At 40.4% G+C, this 15,721-nt stretch overlaps 1 protein-coding gene across 18 annotated transcripts in view; it reads left to right on the forward strand.

Moving 5' to 3' along the window:
• LOC134529384 (basic salivary proline-rich protein 3-like) overlaps nt 1-15,721 on the forward strand; it is a 342,223-nt gene that overhangs the window by 74,779 nt on the left and 251,723 nt on the right. The gene's annotated exons all lie outside the window — the stretch shown is intronic.

Raw genomic sequence — 15,721 nt, forward strand, 5'->3', positions numbered from 1 at the left:
ATATTAACCCGTCACTAACCACTAACATAATAGTCTTTTCAGTGACTAACATTTCATTGTGATAAATCGCTGATCAGATCATTATGGTATGATTAATAACTATGGACTGCAACTTATAAGAAATTTAATATTAAAGTTTATAAAAATCAGCACAAACCTGTCTCAAAACCACCGAAGCAACGCAGAACTACTTTCTTTGGAAATTTGTGATTTCAACAAATATTTACAATATTTTAAATACAAAACGCGACACATGCATTTGTATAATATTAAAAATTTCGTTGAAAGAATGAATGCCTTTTGAAATGGTAAATATCATTTATTAAATAAAAGACAAAGAATCGTGTAAAAAAATTAATTGAGAAATGTTATTAAAAAATTACATAAATAAATGTTATTATGTATCAAAGATGTATCTTGTTGATGCATTTTTTTTTGTTAAATTTACGATTTATATCAACAAGAATACTGAAAAACATTTAGGACAGAACAATGCAAATAATAATTATCACTGAAGCATATTATGAAGAATTTGATAAAGTCTAACATGAAATTATAATAAATGAAAGTATCAATGAATTATATGATTCATTGAAGTAAAATTTATATTCGTTTAAAATTGTTTTTGGGGTATTAATTTATGTTATTTTTGGGATACCAACTGGATCTCATAAACATGTACATTTGAAATCAGTTTTCATTAAAAATTGAATAGTATTATATCTCCCCGGACGACAAGCAAGCAATAAACATATAAAAAAATTCAAATGATCCAATCACATGCAATCAGACATATGGCAGAAGCCAATATATATTAGAAACGTATTCATTTGTGTTAATTGTTTGGAGTTGATCCTGGTGCCAGAAAATATTGCTAATTTTTCAGGTCTCTGCTAATGACCTTTCCTTCTTCCCTCTTTATCGCCTTCGTTTAGCATTCAATATTTCAGCTTATTGCTTAACCATGGTTTTGCATGTGTCGGTATTCTTGATATCTGAGAAGTAAAGACTCAAGCACCAATCAGAGAATATAACCTGGGAGGACATTTCTAGCGGACGCCTACCTGGTGTATGATTAGTAGAGCTGTGTCCTACACGCACAATATAGGAAGATTCTTGAACATATAATAGCATATTGAACTGTGTTAAAAACATAACCTTTCGATAAATCACCGATACAACTAGCTAGGCATCTCACATATTGTAAAAAAATTTTTTGAAGTCCTTCAAATTGATAAAAAACATTAAACCAACCTGCAAGAAAAGCAAAATTTAAATTTTTGTTACCCAATTGTTGTGTTAACGAAAATTTGCTACAATTTTCATATTTATGAAATAAATTTTAACCTTATAATATTCTTATTTTTCAAACAAACTGTAGCACTGACTTATATGATGTAAAAATAAGTCAATGCTTAAAACGTTTTTGCACATAAAAATTAAGTGTCGCTTTTTTCGTGTATTTTATCTGGATGTTGGAACGGGGAGGGGGAGTCACTTTTTAGCATCATGTAGACTAAGTCGTTAGAGATGTAAACTCCAAGTGATACTGACTAGAGATATTAAGACATTGATTCGGTTAGGCCTAAATTTGTAACGTTTCCAGTAGTTGCCTGGAGTGGTTTTAGAAAGTCGTGAAAAAACCATTTGAATATCCTGAGTCCTATGATTGGTGCCACCTCTCTTTTATTAGCTGAATAAAATGGTGAACACTATTTTTGTAGTTTTGGCTAAGTCCCAATATTCTTTTTATGTTAGCTAAAAAAATTGTTTAGCATTGCCAACTATATCAACCTCCGATACAAATATTGTGTTAAAATTAAAAACAAATTTTATGATTATATAATCAAAGCATTAATATAAAAGAAAATGTTTTTGGGTAGGCTGTTTAGAATCACGGCTACAAATATTTAACATGAATACGTCGTTCTAGGCCGCGGCTGATTACTAACGGCGACGCCTCCACTCGTACTTCACCAGGCAACGTCCGCTATCTTAGGTTTCTTCATCTCACTACAGAGTTGGGTCCGTTTGGCACTATTAAGTGGCACCTTTGCGGAATCGTCACACGTTGTTCTTTCTTTTATTCTTCGTTCTTGCAATTCCGATTTTATTACTGTATCAAATGCCTCGATATTGTATTTTTTTTCGCAAGTTTCTTGGATGTATTCGTTTTAAAGTGGTTGCATCATAAACATTTTTTTTTAAAATTCACAAAAGGGATTTTAATAGTTTGCTATTGTTCACAAAAATTAATTTTACTTGATTATAATTAGTGGATTTAGTTATGCAAAAGGTATATTAGATTAGTCACGTGGAATATCATCTATACTAATATTATAAAGCTGAAGAGTTTGTTTGTTTGTTTGTTTGAACGCGCTAATCTAAGGAACCACTGGTCCGATTTGAAAAATTATTTCAGTGTTGGATATTACATATATCGAGGAAGGCTATAGGCTATATCATATTATAACATTAGGGATCCTTACTAAAAGTCCAATTTAGAATCAAATGTGTTGGAGGGGGTTAGATACAACATGCAGTACACTACGAAGTGTGTGTTGACAATGCCGCAGGCTCTAGAAGTTTATTTCCTATTGCCTATTATCATTGTTGGCACGCACTAGATGCCTTATAATTCTTAATTTTCCCATACAAGTAAAAAACACCCGTGCCTTATTAATAACGAAGCAATCAGTACACTTATAAGAGTTCAATTAGTATTTAAATACTCTTTATCACTTTAAATCGCAAATCTTAACTATTTTTTTCCTCTCTGTGTTTAATTTGTTTTTTTATTGCCCTTTTTTTTCAAGTATATATATTTTACAGACTTGAAACTTCACAGTAATGTTCCTTATGTTACGCAGGATGACATTTTCCGAAAATTGTATTCCATGGGTGGTTAAAACCAGGCAACATTGGGTACTTTGTCTGCATGAGAACAGGATTTTGCATTGTTCATGCCTTCTACGTCTCCATGGCAACGGGCATCGCGCGGCAGTGGCGTACCCACAAGGAGGGGCATGTATAATGAGCGGCGCAAGTGATCTGCCTGTAGACTGCCGTAGCGAAGTACGGGTACATCAGTTGTACGTTGCGTGCACGAGTCGGGAAACCATCGGTGCTATTCATTTTCTCTCGGGTACATTATACAGCATTGTAATAAATATTCACTGAATTTTTTATTTTATTTACCATTCCTGTAAATGGGAGATGTGGCTTAATTTTTTTTTCATTAGTAGGCCTATAGCCGTGCGAAGCCGGGTCGGGCAGCTAGTGTTCGATAAACATGTATTTTGTTTCTTAAATTGACTTGTTTATACAAAAAGAAATTGTTTATAAATGCGCATGCGTAAACTCTTATCCTACTTTTATAAATACACAACTATAATATACTAACCATGGCATTTAATAGGCTAACGTTTCAAAACTTTTTCGAATTTTCGTTACACTCAATTTTGCAAAAAGAATTCGTATTTATAACATGTATTCACGTAAAAAAAACTGTATTTACGTCTAACTGTGTTATGTTTATAACCACTGTTCATAACTACGTTATTATTTATCTTTTGGCTTATTTACCATAACATATCTGAAGATTGATTCCATGATAGCATTAAACACATTAGCATTAAATAGAGTGATATTTTTTGTGTGTTTGTATGCCAGCGTTAGTTTCACATATTCTTTAAAATTAATTCACTATTAGGAGTAGTGAATTTCTTAAATAGTATTTATTAGTTTTACCATATTCTAAGACTCTTTATTTGTGTGACAATAAAAACTAAGGAAAATAATTTTGTTACAGACATTAATTTTGTTAATTATGCTACAACTGTTACTATAGTACGCAGAAAAAATTGTTCAACTGTAATTGTTTTATAATATCTAAAGCCCTGCGAAATTCTTGTATACTTCTGATGACAGGTTAGACATGATAAACTTAATAGACATTATATAATCTTATCAAAATTCTTCCTTTCTTGATTAGTGGCATGTATATCCTTCTGTAATGGTTAACCAAGATATTGTCATGTTTTTGTTTTGTTGTATGCTATTGGGTTCTCATCTTCTGAAGGGTGTCAAATTCCTGAGTACCAATATTTTGGGCAGTTAAATCAACAAGAATTGGGCATTAAGCATCTTCTCAATTAATAATGCGAATTCTGATGGTTCCCATTAAGGTTAGTTTTTGTGGCTCTTGTTACTAAAACACAGTTTCACATGCAAATTAGTATTAATTAGTTATTAAGTCCAACGAATTTAAGGAACTTCCTGTACTTTATGTCGGGAACAATCCATATTTCGTAAGCAAATATTTTTTTTGTTTCCAGTCCAAACGGTGGCATGAATTAAAATGCAGTAATTTTTGTCCCGCTTTGGAGAAATGGTAATTTCCTTTCGTCTTATTTTTTGTATCTCTATCATTGGCTTTTTGTTTCACCCAGGTTACATAAATCTACACCTTCGGTCACTAAGGAGTGAAGCCCTGAAAAATTTGCATTATTAAATGGTACCAGGATGAACTCCACATACTTGTACACAAAAGAGTCGCTATGTATTATCCATTGGCTTCTTCCACATTTTTATTTTACTATCTGATTGCATTTAGTTCCTTTGCTTTTCCTGATGTCATAGCCTGCAATACTAGATTTATTATTGTTATTAAAGCCATGCTAGAACGAATCTCATTTGATAAAAGGTCGTTTCCTACTTGAAAAAATTCCGTGGTTTGTCTTTAGTGGAAAAAGAACCTGTACGGCCACATTGGGAGGAAAATATCTTTCCACGCAACTAGCAGGCATCTATGGATATTGACCGTTTCATTAGGTGATGGAGCCAGCTTTGCTTGCTTGCACTTTGAAAATGTAATTTTTTTTTAGCAACGATATGTACCGAAGTATGGACAGTTATTTATCTCGTGATGATTATTTTGTTTGCTATACATCAATACACTTGGTTTACGTCTGCAAATTTTATTCCGTAACTGGCTCTGTCTGGTGTCATTACTAGGGTGCGGAAAAATATACTGTTTCATTACGCAAAAATTCAAAGTTCATAACATAATACATTTTTCCTGTTTCTGCAGTGTGCCGTTAATTAGTAAATTCGACACGAGATATTTTAAATTTTTATTATGATTTTAAATTTTTGTGTGGAAATTTTATTTGCTCTACTATAGTGTAATTTTAATTTGTTAGTCTGGTGTACTCCTCTGAGTTAAACTTTGTCTCAGTGCCCTGAAGCCCCTTTCCCATCGGCGTATCGGATATTTTGCTGGCCTAATCCCTGACTGGCAGACCGCTTACCATTTCCCCCGCCTTCAGTCACGCCTCAAGCCTGTAATATTATTTCCCTTCGTGACCCTAACTGCATAGGCAAGGCTGTAGGTTGCAGGCGACCAGTTCGCAGAGACGAGCTGAGATCCGCCTTTTTCATCACGTCTTAGTATTGTGTTCGCCCCTCTGTAGCCACGACGGGGCGTAGTTTCCCATCAGTGTTGCATTTTACCCCCCCCCCCCCCTTCTCAGTTCCAAGTAAGACCAATGACCGGTCGTAACCCCCTGGGCACCGGTGACCGTTCTCTAGGTCTGCCGCGCAAAAACGAAGGTGCCAAAACTGATCACAAGCGCTTCCTAGCGGCCAAGTCGCGAACTTCTCCGCTTGCCTACCCTCTAGTGCACCAGAGAGCAGCACCGCTCTCCCTTGAGTTATATGGACGCCCGGCATGAGTCGATTCTTTTCAACTCAGACCTGCTTCGACAGAGTTCTCTACAGTCGCCCAGTGTGGCCAACTTCAAGACTCCTGATAGAGTTTTTTTTCGCCCGCATTCGGGCAACTTCGGTATTTTTCGGCGGCCCAGACACCCCCTCTTCCACCTGTTAGAGCCGGTGGGCATTTTTAATTACGGGACGCGGCTTCCCGCGACACAGATCAACTCGCGCCGCGGCTGCAGACAGACCTCCATCGAGTATCGGCGAATCGGCTAGATTTCATCCGACCGTTAACGAATATGTAGTCGCCTTGTATAAGGGATGCTATCCCTCAAGTCCATTTTAGTAGATTAGTCTGTCTGCATAGTTTAGTTATTTGGCTTAGAAATTTTTCTCTTTGAAATTTATTATTATGAAGAAATCATCCGCGTCCTGCCGCGCAATTCGCGAGCTCCCGAGCCTGGCTGACTCCACGACTGCAGCGTGCTGGGCAACTCCCCTGTTTTGGTGAGTGATAATTCGCGAACCCTCCTCTTTCCCTTTAAATTTTTTTTTCCGGGCATTTTCTGCCCCATTGACTGCCTGTATACCAGTTCTAATCAGGTTTGATTTAGACTGTTGCAGACAGGGTTCGATGACCGGGAGAGATTGATGCTCTCATCTCGTGGCCTCCCCCTTTCCCTGTTCCGTGGGGAGAAACATTAGAAGAAACTTTTCTACCACCCGAAGTGATGGTTTGAAGACCCCGGGTGGTAATGTAAATTCAACATTTCCCCCTTACCGAGCTACGAACTATTTTAAGCGGACGACCAACCCACCAGCGACCAGTGTTTTTCCCAAGGAAAATGTAAAACAAATAGAACTTATTATCAATGTAATCAAAGTAATCATCGGATCCATCCAACTTTGGGTGTAAAACTCAGAATGCAAATGTTTATAGTTCAAACTAAAAATGTAAATTATTCTCAGTAAGCCGGGCCGGCCCCAATTTCGTGTTCCTTTTGTAGGAAATTGTTAAATCTTTTGTATGTATGTTAAAATAATTGAAACATGATATTCATCAGGGCAAATAAAACAGGGAAACTATAGATCAAGTTAATCGTGTAGTTTTTATTTTATTGATTATAACGATCCCCCAACTTCCCCTTTGCTTGTTACAGGAAGTTCCTAAATTGTGTTTGTTCCCACCTCGTGTCGCCTCTGGTAAATCATTTCATTTAACGTTTTTTTTTTTTTTCCAGCTTGTTTCCAAGGCTTTTTTAATTAATTCCAAATAATTCAATTTTGAGGCACGAGGGGTGTTACAACTAAGTAGCAGAGCATGGTTACCTTGGTCTATAGGCATACCTAAATAATATAAGCATACCTAAACTAAAATTAAAAGTGCAAAAAATTTTTTTAAATAATTTTTGATAATAACAATTTTGTAATGATATTGTAAACTGATCGCTGGTACACCCCCTAGTTATAATGAGTTAAATTTTTAAAATTTATATTGAGTTTTAAATTCCCGTGCGGACTTAGGTAGCGCGTAGCGCGCAAGACGTCTTTCAGCCAGCCAGCTGACCTTCCCCCCCCCCCCCCCCCCATCGCGCGTCCCCGGACGTGACAGGCACAAGGTCACACTCACCCCTCCCCCCCTTTTCTCCTCGCCCGACGGCCGAGGGCCGTGGCGTCTGTTGACAGCTGTAATCTTGCCACGCGTGCGTGATAGCACGTCACCTACCACCCCCCCCCCCCTGTTCAAGCAGGTCCCAGAGGTCGCTTACCTCTGAGAGCGACACCGACAGGCGTACCAACTCATTCGTCTGCCGGCAAAAATAGTTAACTTTCTGTATTCTGGGCACATACTTCCGACCCGTCGGAGCAACTACGATATTATTAAGCTAAGCTAAGTTAAATTAAGAGTGTCTTGTGTAAAATTTAATGTACTGTTTCAACCATAGTTTGTTTCAACCATAGTTTGTTGGTTGGCCAATCAACGTAAATTTTTGTATATGTTTTGCTGTCCTCGTAAGACTGGACCAAGCTCCACCTACGAAAGGGACACAATGCTCACGCCGGAGTATCTCCTCCGTGACGAGCTGGAGTATGAACTCCGATTTCGAGGGTTGTCAAGCCTCGGTGACGTGGCCACGCTCCGGAAAAGATTCCGAGCTGCGTGTGCCGAGGAAATTAAACCACAAGTCACTAATCTCGTTGACTTGGACTTTTTGGAGGAATTTAACTGTGTTTGTAGTAAATTTCAGGAACTCCACAGTTATACTAATTCTGTACGAAACGAGACAAATAGAAACAACATCTTACGTGCGCTAACTCGCTTGAGTCATATTGGCATGAGATTTACCAACCTCACAATACTAGCCACCAAAAAATTAAATGGGATCTACCAAAAGGAGATCGAGAAATGTAGGCAACGGATTCCTGGTCTAAATTTCCAATTGCGGAGCAAATTAGCCGCAATTGACCAAAGAACACTTGAACCCGTAGAGGCAGTGGCAGGAGGAGTAACTGACAGTCAAGTACAGGAACCCCTAAAACAAATGCACACTGGAGGCAGCCCAGTCCCTACCCCACCTCTTTCAACCTCCCCATCACCCTCACCCCCCTTGACATCACGTCGCCGGGCATTGACTTCGACCTTCACACCATCTCATTTTCCATCTGCGACTGTCATGGCGACGAGTACTCACCCGAGCACCAATGTCAGCTTCGTCTATCCTACGCATTCGCTCTCAGCTCATCCTGTTTACATGCCCCAACCCATATACCTACCCTCCACCTCACCCGCCATTTTCAACCCCTATCATGAATTCCGGTCAGCCTTCACATCCCTCCATACCTCTCCGGAAGCCCTTCCAACCTCCTCGGCCAGTGGAAGGTCAGTTTCGCCACTGACAGCCTTTCCTTCCACCCTGGCAGCCACGCTACCACAACCAGCCCCTGTGCACCCTGGTGGCAGGATTGAATCACAACTTCCTTACCCCAGCCCCGCCACTACATACCTGCCATTGGGCCCGCAGGTATACCAACTTCAAAACCAAACTCAACCTCCGCCAGTCACCCCTCACGCCTCTAATCTAGCACCGAACCCAGTACCTGTGGTTCCTACCTTCAAACAAACAACTGGAGGTAGTTTTTACGCCAAGATACCTAATCCCGTCGAAAGACTGCTGGCTAATTTTCAGGAAACCACAGGGTTGGAGCCCAAGAGTCTAATCGACTTCCTAAAGAACTTGTTCAAAATTAAACAAAAGGCAAACCTTCCAGACAGGGAACTCCTAGAAGTGATTTTCCCTTTCACACAACCACCCTTGAGCGAGCGAGTGACGCTCGCCATTGAGCAAAATTATTCTTTTGACCAATTTCATGAGGACATTCTAAACTATTTTATTCCAGCCCGTTTGATGACCAACATCAGGTTGGAATGGTACAACAGGCTACAACAAAGAAATGAAGCCTTGCATAATTACATAGCAGACATCAAACTAGCCGCTCAAATTCTTCGGTTGCGAGTATCTGAGAGTGAGATAGTCTCAAACATCCTAGATGGAATTAACCCGCAGGAACGATCGCGAGCAGTTTTTCAGGCCCGACCACGAAATTTTGCCGAGCTTGATCGCTTGTGCATCTCCAACACGAATGTAGAATACGCAGACCACCAGCGAAACAGAGAAGCTAATGTCTACGCCCACAACAATACCAGAGTAACAGAAAATAAACAGCAGTATTATAACAAAAATTCGCAACACAAAAACAGCAATGAACAAGTCGCTAAGCCTCAAAATAAAGAGGAACGGATACCTGTCTGCAGGTACTGCAAAAGACCCGGGCACTACATTGAACAGTGTCGCGCAAAAAACTATCGCCCAAACTTTCAAAATTCGCGTGATTCAAAAAACGTGTAAATCGCTGGCCAGAAAGAATTCTTTCTGAGCCAGCCGCCCAAACAACAGTTAGAAATTTTTCCCTTCACACCGAACCTAATGCCAAACCCGACCAAAAATTTCAACAGAACACCGCTTCCCCACACAGAGGAAAAAATAAAAGAAGAAAACAGAAACAAAGGCGAGCTAAGAAAGAGAAAGCTCGTCAAGACAAGCAAACGGAAAACTGTAACACGTTTAGGCCTATGTGCATACAATGTAATTGTCCGCGAACCACGGACAAGAGAACATGTCATAATATTCTAGCTAATATACCCACAGTTTTGCCCTACGCCAACACAATAATTGGAAAACAAGAAGTTCCAGGCCTAATAGATACTGGATCCGTGCGATCATTCGTGTCAGGTCAGCTATTCAGGAAATTACAACAAGACCGTTTGATTCAAAAGGTAGAGCCAATAAAAATAAAATGTTTTACAGCTGCTGAACAGCCTTTGAAGGTAAATCGTATGGTTTTTGTTAAAGTAAAAATCGATTTGTTTTCTTGGTCTTTCCCATTCTTAGTAGCAGATGATTTGGCCACAGATTTAATTTTTGGTTCCGATTTTATTGCAAAAACAGGCATGATAATTGATTTGAAAGCACGAAGAATTCACTTTAAATTTAACAACCAAGTTTTTGTTTCTTTTGTGTCACCTGACGCAAAATGTCAGAGCAAAGTAAAGGCTATTCACACAGAGGCTTAAGGAGATAATAACATTTCACTAACCCATGTTAACTTTGAACAGAAACGAGAAATAGAGAAACTATGCAGTAACTTTCCCGACGTTTTGAGTGAAAAATTAGGGCGTACCCATCTCACCCAATATGAAATTAAGCTTTTGGACAAAACCCCAGTTAGGTGTCACCCTTACCAATTATTAGGACCTAAAATGCAGATAATGCGGGATCACATACAAAACTTATTGGACAAAGATGTTATCGAACCTTCCACTTCCAGTTTCGCCTCCCCGGCATTTTTAGTACCCAAGGACCAAGGCCAAGGTCACCGCATGGTGGTCGACTTCCGCCGCATAAATCGGCAAATTGAAGTAGAGATGACGCCATTACCAGACCTAAATTCGGCATGTCACTGGTTCAGTAAAGCCAAATTTTTCAGCGTCTTTGACCTAAATTCGGCCTATCATCAAATACCACTAACACCAGAGTCAAAACACGTCACAAGTTTCTGCGTTCCGTGGAATCTGTATCAATACAAAGTAGTACCCTTTGGCCTAGCCACAGGCGCCCAAGTGTTAACACGCCTTCTAGACCAAATTTTCGGCGACCTGAAATTCAAATTTGTTTTTAATTATCTTGATGACGTCGTTGTTTACTCAGAATCTTTTGAAGAGCATATGGCTCATTTGCAAGAAGTCCTTAAGCGACTACGTAAATCCGGCCTCACTCTTAATACAAAGAAGGTGAAATTTGCAGTGCAGGAAATTTCTTTCCTCGGACACCTGATTTCAAGTCGAGGAGTAACCATTGACCCTAATCGCACACAAGCGATAAAGGATTTCCAACCCCCTAAAGATGCTAAGGGCATTTCCAGGTTTATTGGCATGGCAAATTTTTACGCCAAATTCATACCCAATTTTGCTGAGCATGCAGCACCACTGAATGCTCTACGTAAAAAAAATTCCGTTTTCAATTGGGGTCCAGAACAGGACAAAGCTTTTGATTTTCTTAAACATGCAATAGCTAGCCCTCCAGTACTTAGAATGGCTGATTTCAGTAAACCTTTTATTTTGCAAACCGATGCATCTAGTGTGGCCATTGGGGCCGTGTTGTCACAAGAATTCGATGGCTGCAGGCAACCAATAGCTTTCGCCTCCCGCACCCTAACACACCAGGAGAGGAAAGCCTCCTCGGTATACGAACTTGAGTGCCTTGCCGTAGTTTTCGGCATAGATAAGTTCCGGCCCTATTTGGAACACAAAGAATTTCTGCTGGAAACCGATAATCAGGCCCTTGCTTGGCTTTTGGCTCACCCCAAGCAATTAGGCAAATTAGGACGCTGGATTGTCAAGATAGCTTCTCTGAAATTTCAAATCCAACATATTCGTGGTTCACAGAACATCGTGGCAGATACTCTTTCTCGAATGTTCGAGAATCCTTCCAACTCCGAGATTCAGGAAAACAATCCTATTGCCTGCCACGCATTGTTAACAGATTTTCCTCTAGCATTTTCCGACATACAATCAAATCAAAATTCTGACCCACAATTGTCCGACATAATTAACCAAATAAAATCAGGCTCACCTCCAAAATATTAAAAACTTTCAAAAGGCATCCTTTACCGAAGGACACAACAGGCAAAAAATTTTAAAATAGCCTTACCTCAGAATCTCAGGGACATGGTTTTTCAATATTACCACTCGTCACCTTTGGGCGCACACTTAGGAATTTTCAAAACAATTGAAAACATTCGCAGGAATTTTATCTGGGACGGAATGCACAAGGATATAACGCAAAGGGTGAAATTGTGCAAATTATGTGCATTGAGTAAGCCTGCGCAGCAGACCCAGTTCGGCTATTTAAGTTCTGACGTGGCCGAAAGGCCCATGCAAAAGCTTTTCATAGATTTTGTGGGACCCTTCCCAAGGTCAAAAGACGGAAATTCGATGCTTCTAGTATGCGTAGATGCATTCTCAAAATTTGTGTGGCTAATCCCTGTTAGAAGAGCCACGGCCGAAATCACCATTCGAGCCCTCCAAAATTATATTTTCAAAATATCCGGGGTACCTTCCATTATTGTTTCCGATAATGCCACAAACTTTAAATCGACTCAGTTCAAAAACATGTGTTTCTCACACGGCATTCAGCACGTGACCACGACTCCCTACTACCCCCAGCCTTCGCATGCGGAGCGTTTCAACCGAAACCTCCGGTCTGCCTTAATAGCATTCCATGCGAACTCGCAGGATAGGTGGGATTCCAATCTCGTGTGGTTGCAAATGGCTTTCAATTCCGCCAGACATGAAAGTCACAAAACAACACCGTTTGAACTCATGTTTACATACCAGCCCAACACCCCACTCTCTAATCAATGGACGTTAAAAGAGTTACTGCCAGACGACCCCAGGAACATTAAGGAAGTCTGGAGTAGAGCTCGTAAAAACCTGAACTTGGCCCACGAGGCAAGCAGGCAAAAATATAACAAGAAACGCTATCCCAATCCCTACAGAGTAGGAGATTTGGTGTTGTGCAGAGCACACACACTCAGCAAGGCGATCGACAAGAGGTCAGCCAAGCTTTCATATCGTTGGAATGGCCCCTGGCAAATCCAGCGATACCTCACGCCGGTCACGGTCGCGTTAGCCGACCCCAGCTCCGGCGAATATCGCGCGCGCGCACACATTTCTCAGTTGAAGAAAGTGCACCCCAACCTAAAATGAGGGCACTCTTCACTGGGTTTCTTTCTACAAGGAACAGCGTTCCTACTACGGCATGCCATACTCAACCAACGTGTTGATATAACAAAAAACCTAGGTAATAATTATAGGTAATATAAAAAATCCATGGTACTAGTTTATAAGATATTTAAGTTAAGAAGTGTTACACTAAGTTGTCTAGTTTAAAGGGGCGCCCCTAATTCAATAAGTTATCTGTAAGTTTTAGCCTTAAGAATTGTTAGCCATTGTAAGTAGTTTACTACAGTAGATCCTGGTACAGGGTAAGTTTCTGGAACCCAGGTTTTTGGTGGATTCAAGTGGGCCACCCTGACTCCGTCTTTCAAGGGGGAAGTATGTGCCGTTAATTAGTAAATTCGACACGAGATATTTTAAATTTTTATTATGATTTTAAATTTTTGTGTGGAAATTTTATTTGCTCTACTATAGTGTAATTTTAATTTGTTAGTCTGGTGTACTCCTCTGAGTTAAACTTTGTCTCAGTGCCCTGAAGCCCCTTTCCCATCGGCGTATCGGATATTTTGCTGGCCTAATCCCTGACTGGCAGACCGCTTACCATTTCCCCCGCCTTCAGTCACGCCTCAAGCCTGTAATATTATTTCCCTTCGTGACCCTAACTGCATAGGCAAGGCTGTAGCTTGCAGGCGACCAGTTCGCAGAGACGAGCTGAGATCCACCTTTTTCATCACGTCTTAGTATTGTGTTCGCCCCTCTGTAGCCACGACGGGGCGTAGTTTCCCATCAGCGTTGCATTTTACCCCACCCCCCCCCCCCCTTCTCAGTTCCAAGTAAGACCAATGACTGGTCGTAACCCCCTGGGCACCGGTGACCGTTCTCTAGGTCTGCCGCGCAAAAACGAAGGCGCCAAAACTGATCACAAGCGCTTCCTAGCGGCCAAGTCGCGAACTTCTCCGCTTGCCTACCCTCTAGGGCACCAGAGAGCAGCACCGCTCTCCCTTGAGTTATATGGACGCCCGGCGTGAGTCGATTCTTTTCAACTCAGACCTGCTTCGACAGAGTTCTCTACGGTCGCCCAGTGTGGCCAACTTCAAGACTCCTGATAGAGTTTTTTTTCGCCCGCATTCGGGCAACTTCGGTATTTTTCGGCGGCCCAGACACCCCCTCTTCCACCTGATAGAGCCGGTGGGCATTTTTAATTACGGGACGCGGCTTCCCGCGACACAGATCAACTCGCGCCGCGGCTGCAGACAGACCTCCATCGAGTATCGGCGAATCGGCTAGATTTCATCCGACCGTTAACGAATATGTAGTCGCCTTGTATAAGGGATGCTATCCCTCAAGTCCATTTTAGTAGATTAGTCTGTCTGCATAGTTTAGTTATTTGGCTTAGAAATTTTTCTCTTTGAAATTTATTATTATGAAGAAATCATCCGCGTCCTGCCGCGCAATTCGCGAGCTCCCGAGCCTGGCTGACTCCACGACTGCAGCATGCTGGGCAACTCCCCTGTTTTGGTGAGTGATAATTCGCGAACCCTCCTCTTTCCCTTGAAATTTTTTTTCCGGGCATTTTCTGCCCCATAGACTGCCTGTATACCAGTTCTAATCAGGTTTGATTTGGACTGTTGCAGACAGGGTTCGATGACTGGAAGAGTTTGATGCTCTCATCTCGTGGCCTCCCCCCTTTCCCTATTCCGTGGGGAGAAACATTAGAAGAAACTTTTCTACCACCCGAAGTGATGGTTTGAAGACCCCGGGTGGTAATGTAAATTCAACATTTCCCCCTTACCGAGCTACGAACTATTTTAAGCGGACGACCAACCCACCAGCGACCAGTGTTTTTCCCAAGGAAAATGTAAAACAAATAGAACTTATCATCAATGTAATCAATGTAATCATCGGATCCATCCAACTTTGGGTGTAAAACTCAGAATGCAAATGTTTATAGTTCAAACTAAAAATGTAAATTATTCTCAGTAAGCTGGGCCGGCCCCAATTTCGTGTTCCTTTTGTAGGAAATTGTTAAATCTTTTGTTTGTATGTTAAAATAATTGAAACATGATATTCATCAGGGCAAATAAAACAGGGAAACTATAGATCAAGTTAATCGTGTAGTTTTGATTTTATTGATTATAACGATCCCCCAACTTTCCCTTTGCTTGTTACAGGAAGTTCCTAAATTGTGTTTGTTCCCACCTCGTGTCGCCTCTGGTAAATCATTTCATTTAACGTTTTTTTTTTTTTTCCAGCTTGTTTCGAAGGCTTTTTTAATTAATTCAAAATAATTCAATTTTGAGGCACGAGGGGTGTTACAGCAGTTGATTCACAGTCTACAAGATGGACTCCAAGCCAATAAGAAATTCTCAACCAAGGAAGTATTTATTCCAGGGTACATTAGTTTAGACATTCTTTTAAATGAGCAGCTAATGGATTATATCCTTGACGTTTATATTAGTCTTAAAATGACCGCTGGAGTGTTGACTAACATAATGACTAAGAATTGTGTGGAAACTAAGTCAAGTCAAAAATATCACCTGCTAACAAAAAAGGAATAATACATAGTTTTTTTCGAACCTAGATTTACCCTAAATATTTTCGTGATAAATGGACTTCTCTTATTTAAAGTAAAGAGACATGTATTTATACATAATCATAATGTCAAGCTTCTTTTTACAGTGTTGGCGAATAATAGACGTTGTGAGT

The sequence above is a fragment of the Bacillus rossius genome, chromosome 2, assembly GCF_032445375.1.
Source record: "Bacillus rossius redtenbacheri isolate Brsri chromosome 2, Brsri_v3, whole genome shotgun sequence".
NCBI lineage: Eukaryota > Metazoa > Arthropoda > Insecta > Phasmatodea > Bacillidae > Bacillus > Bacillus rossius.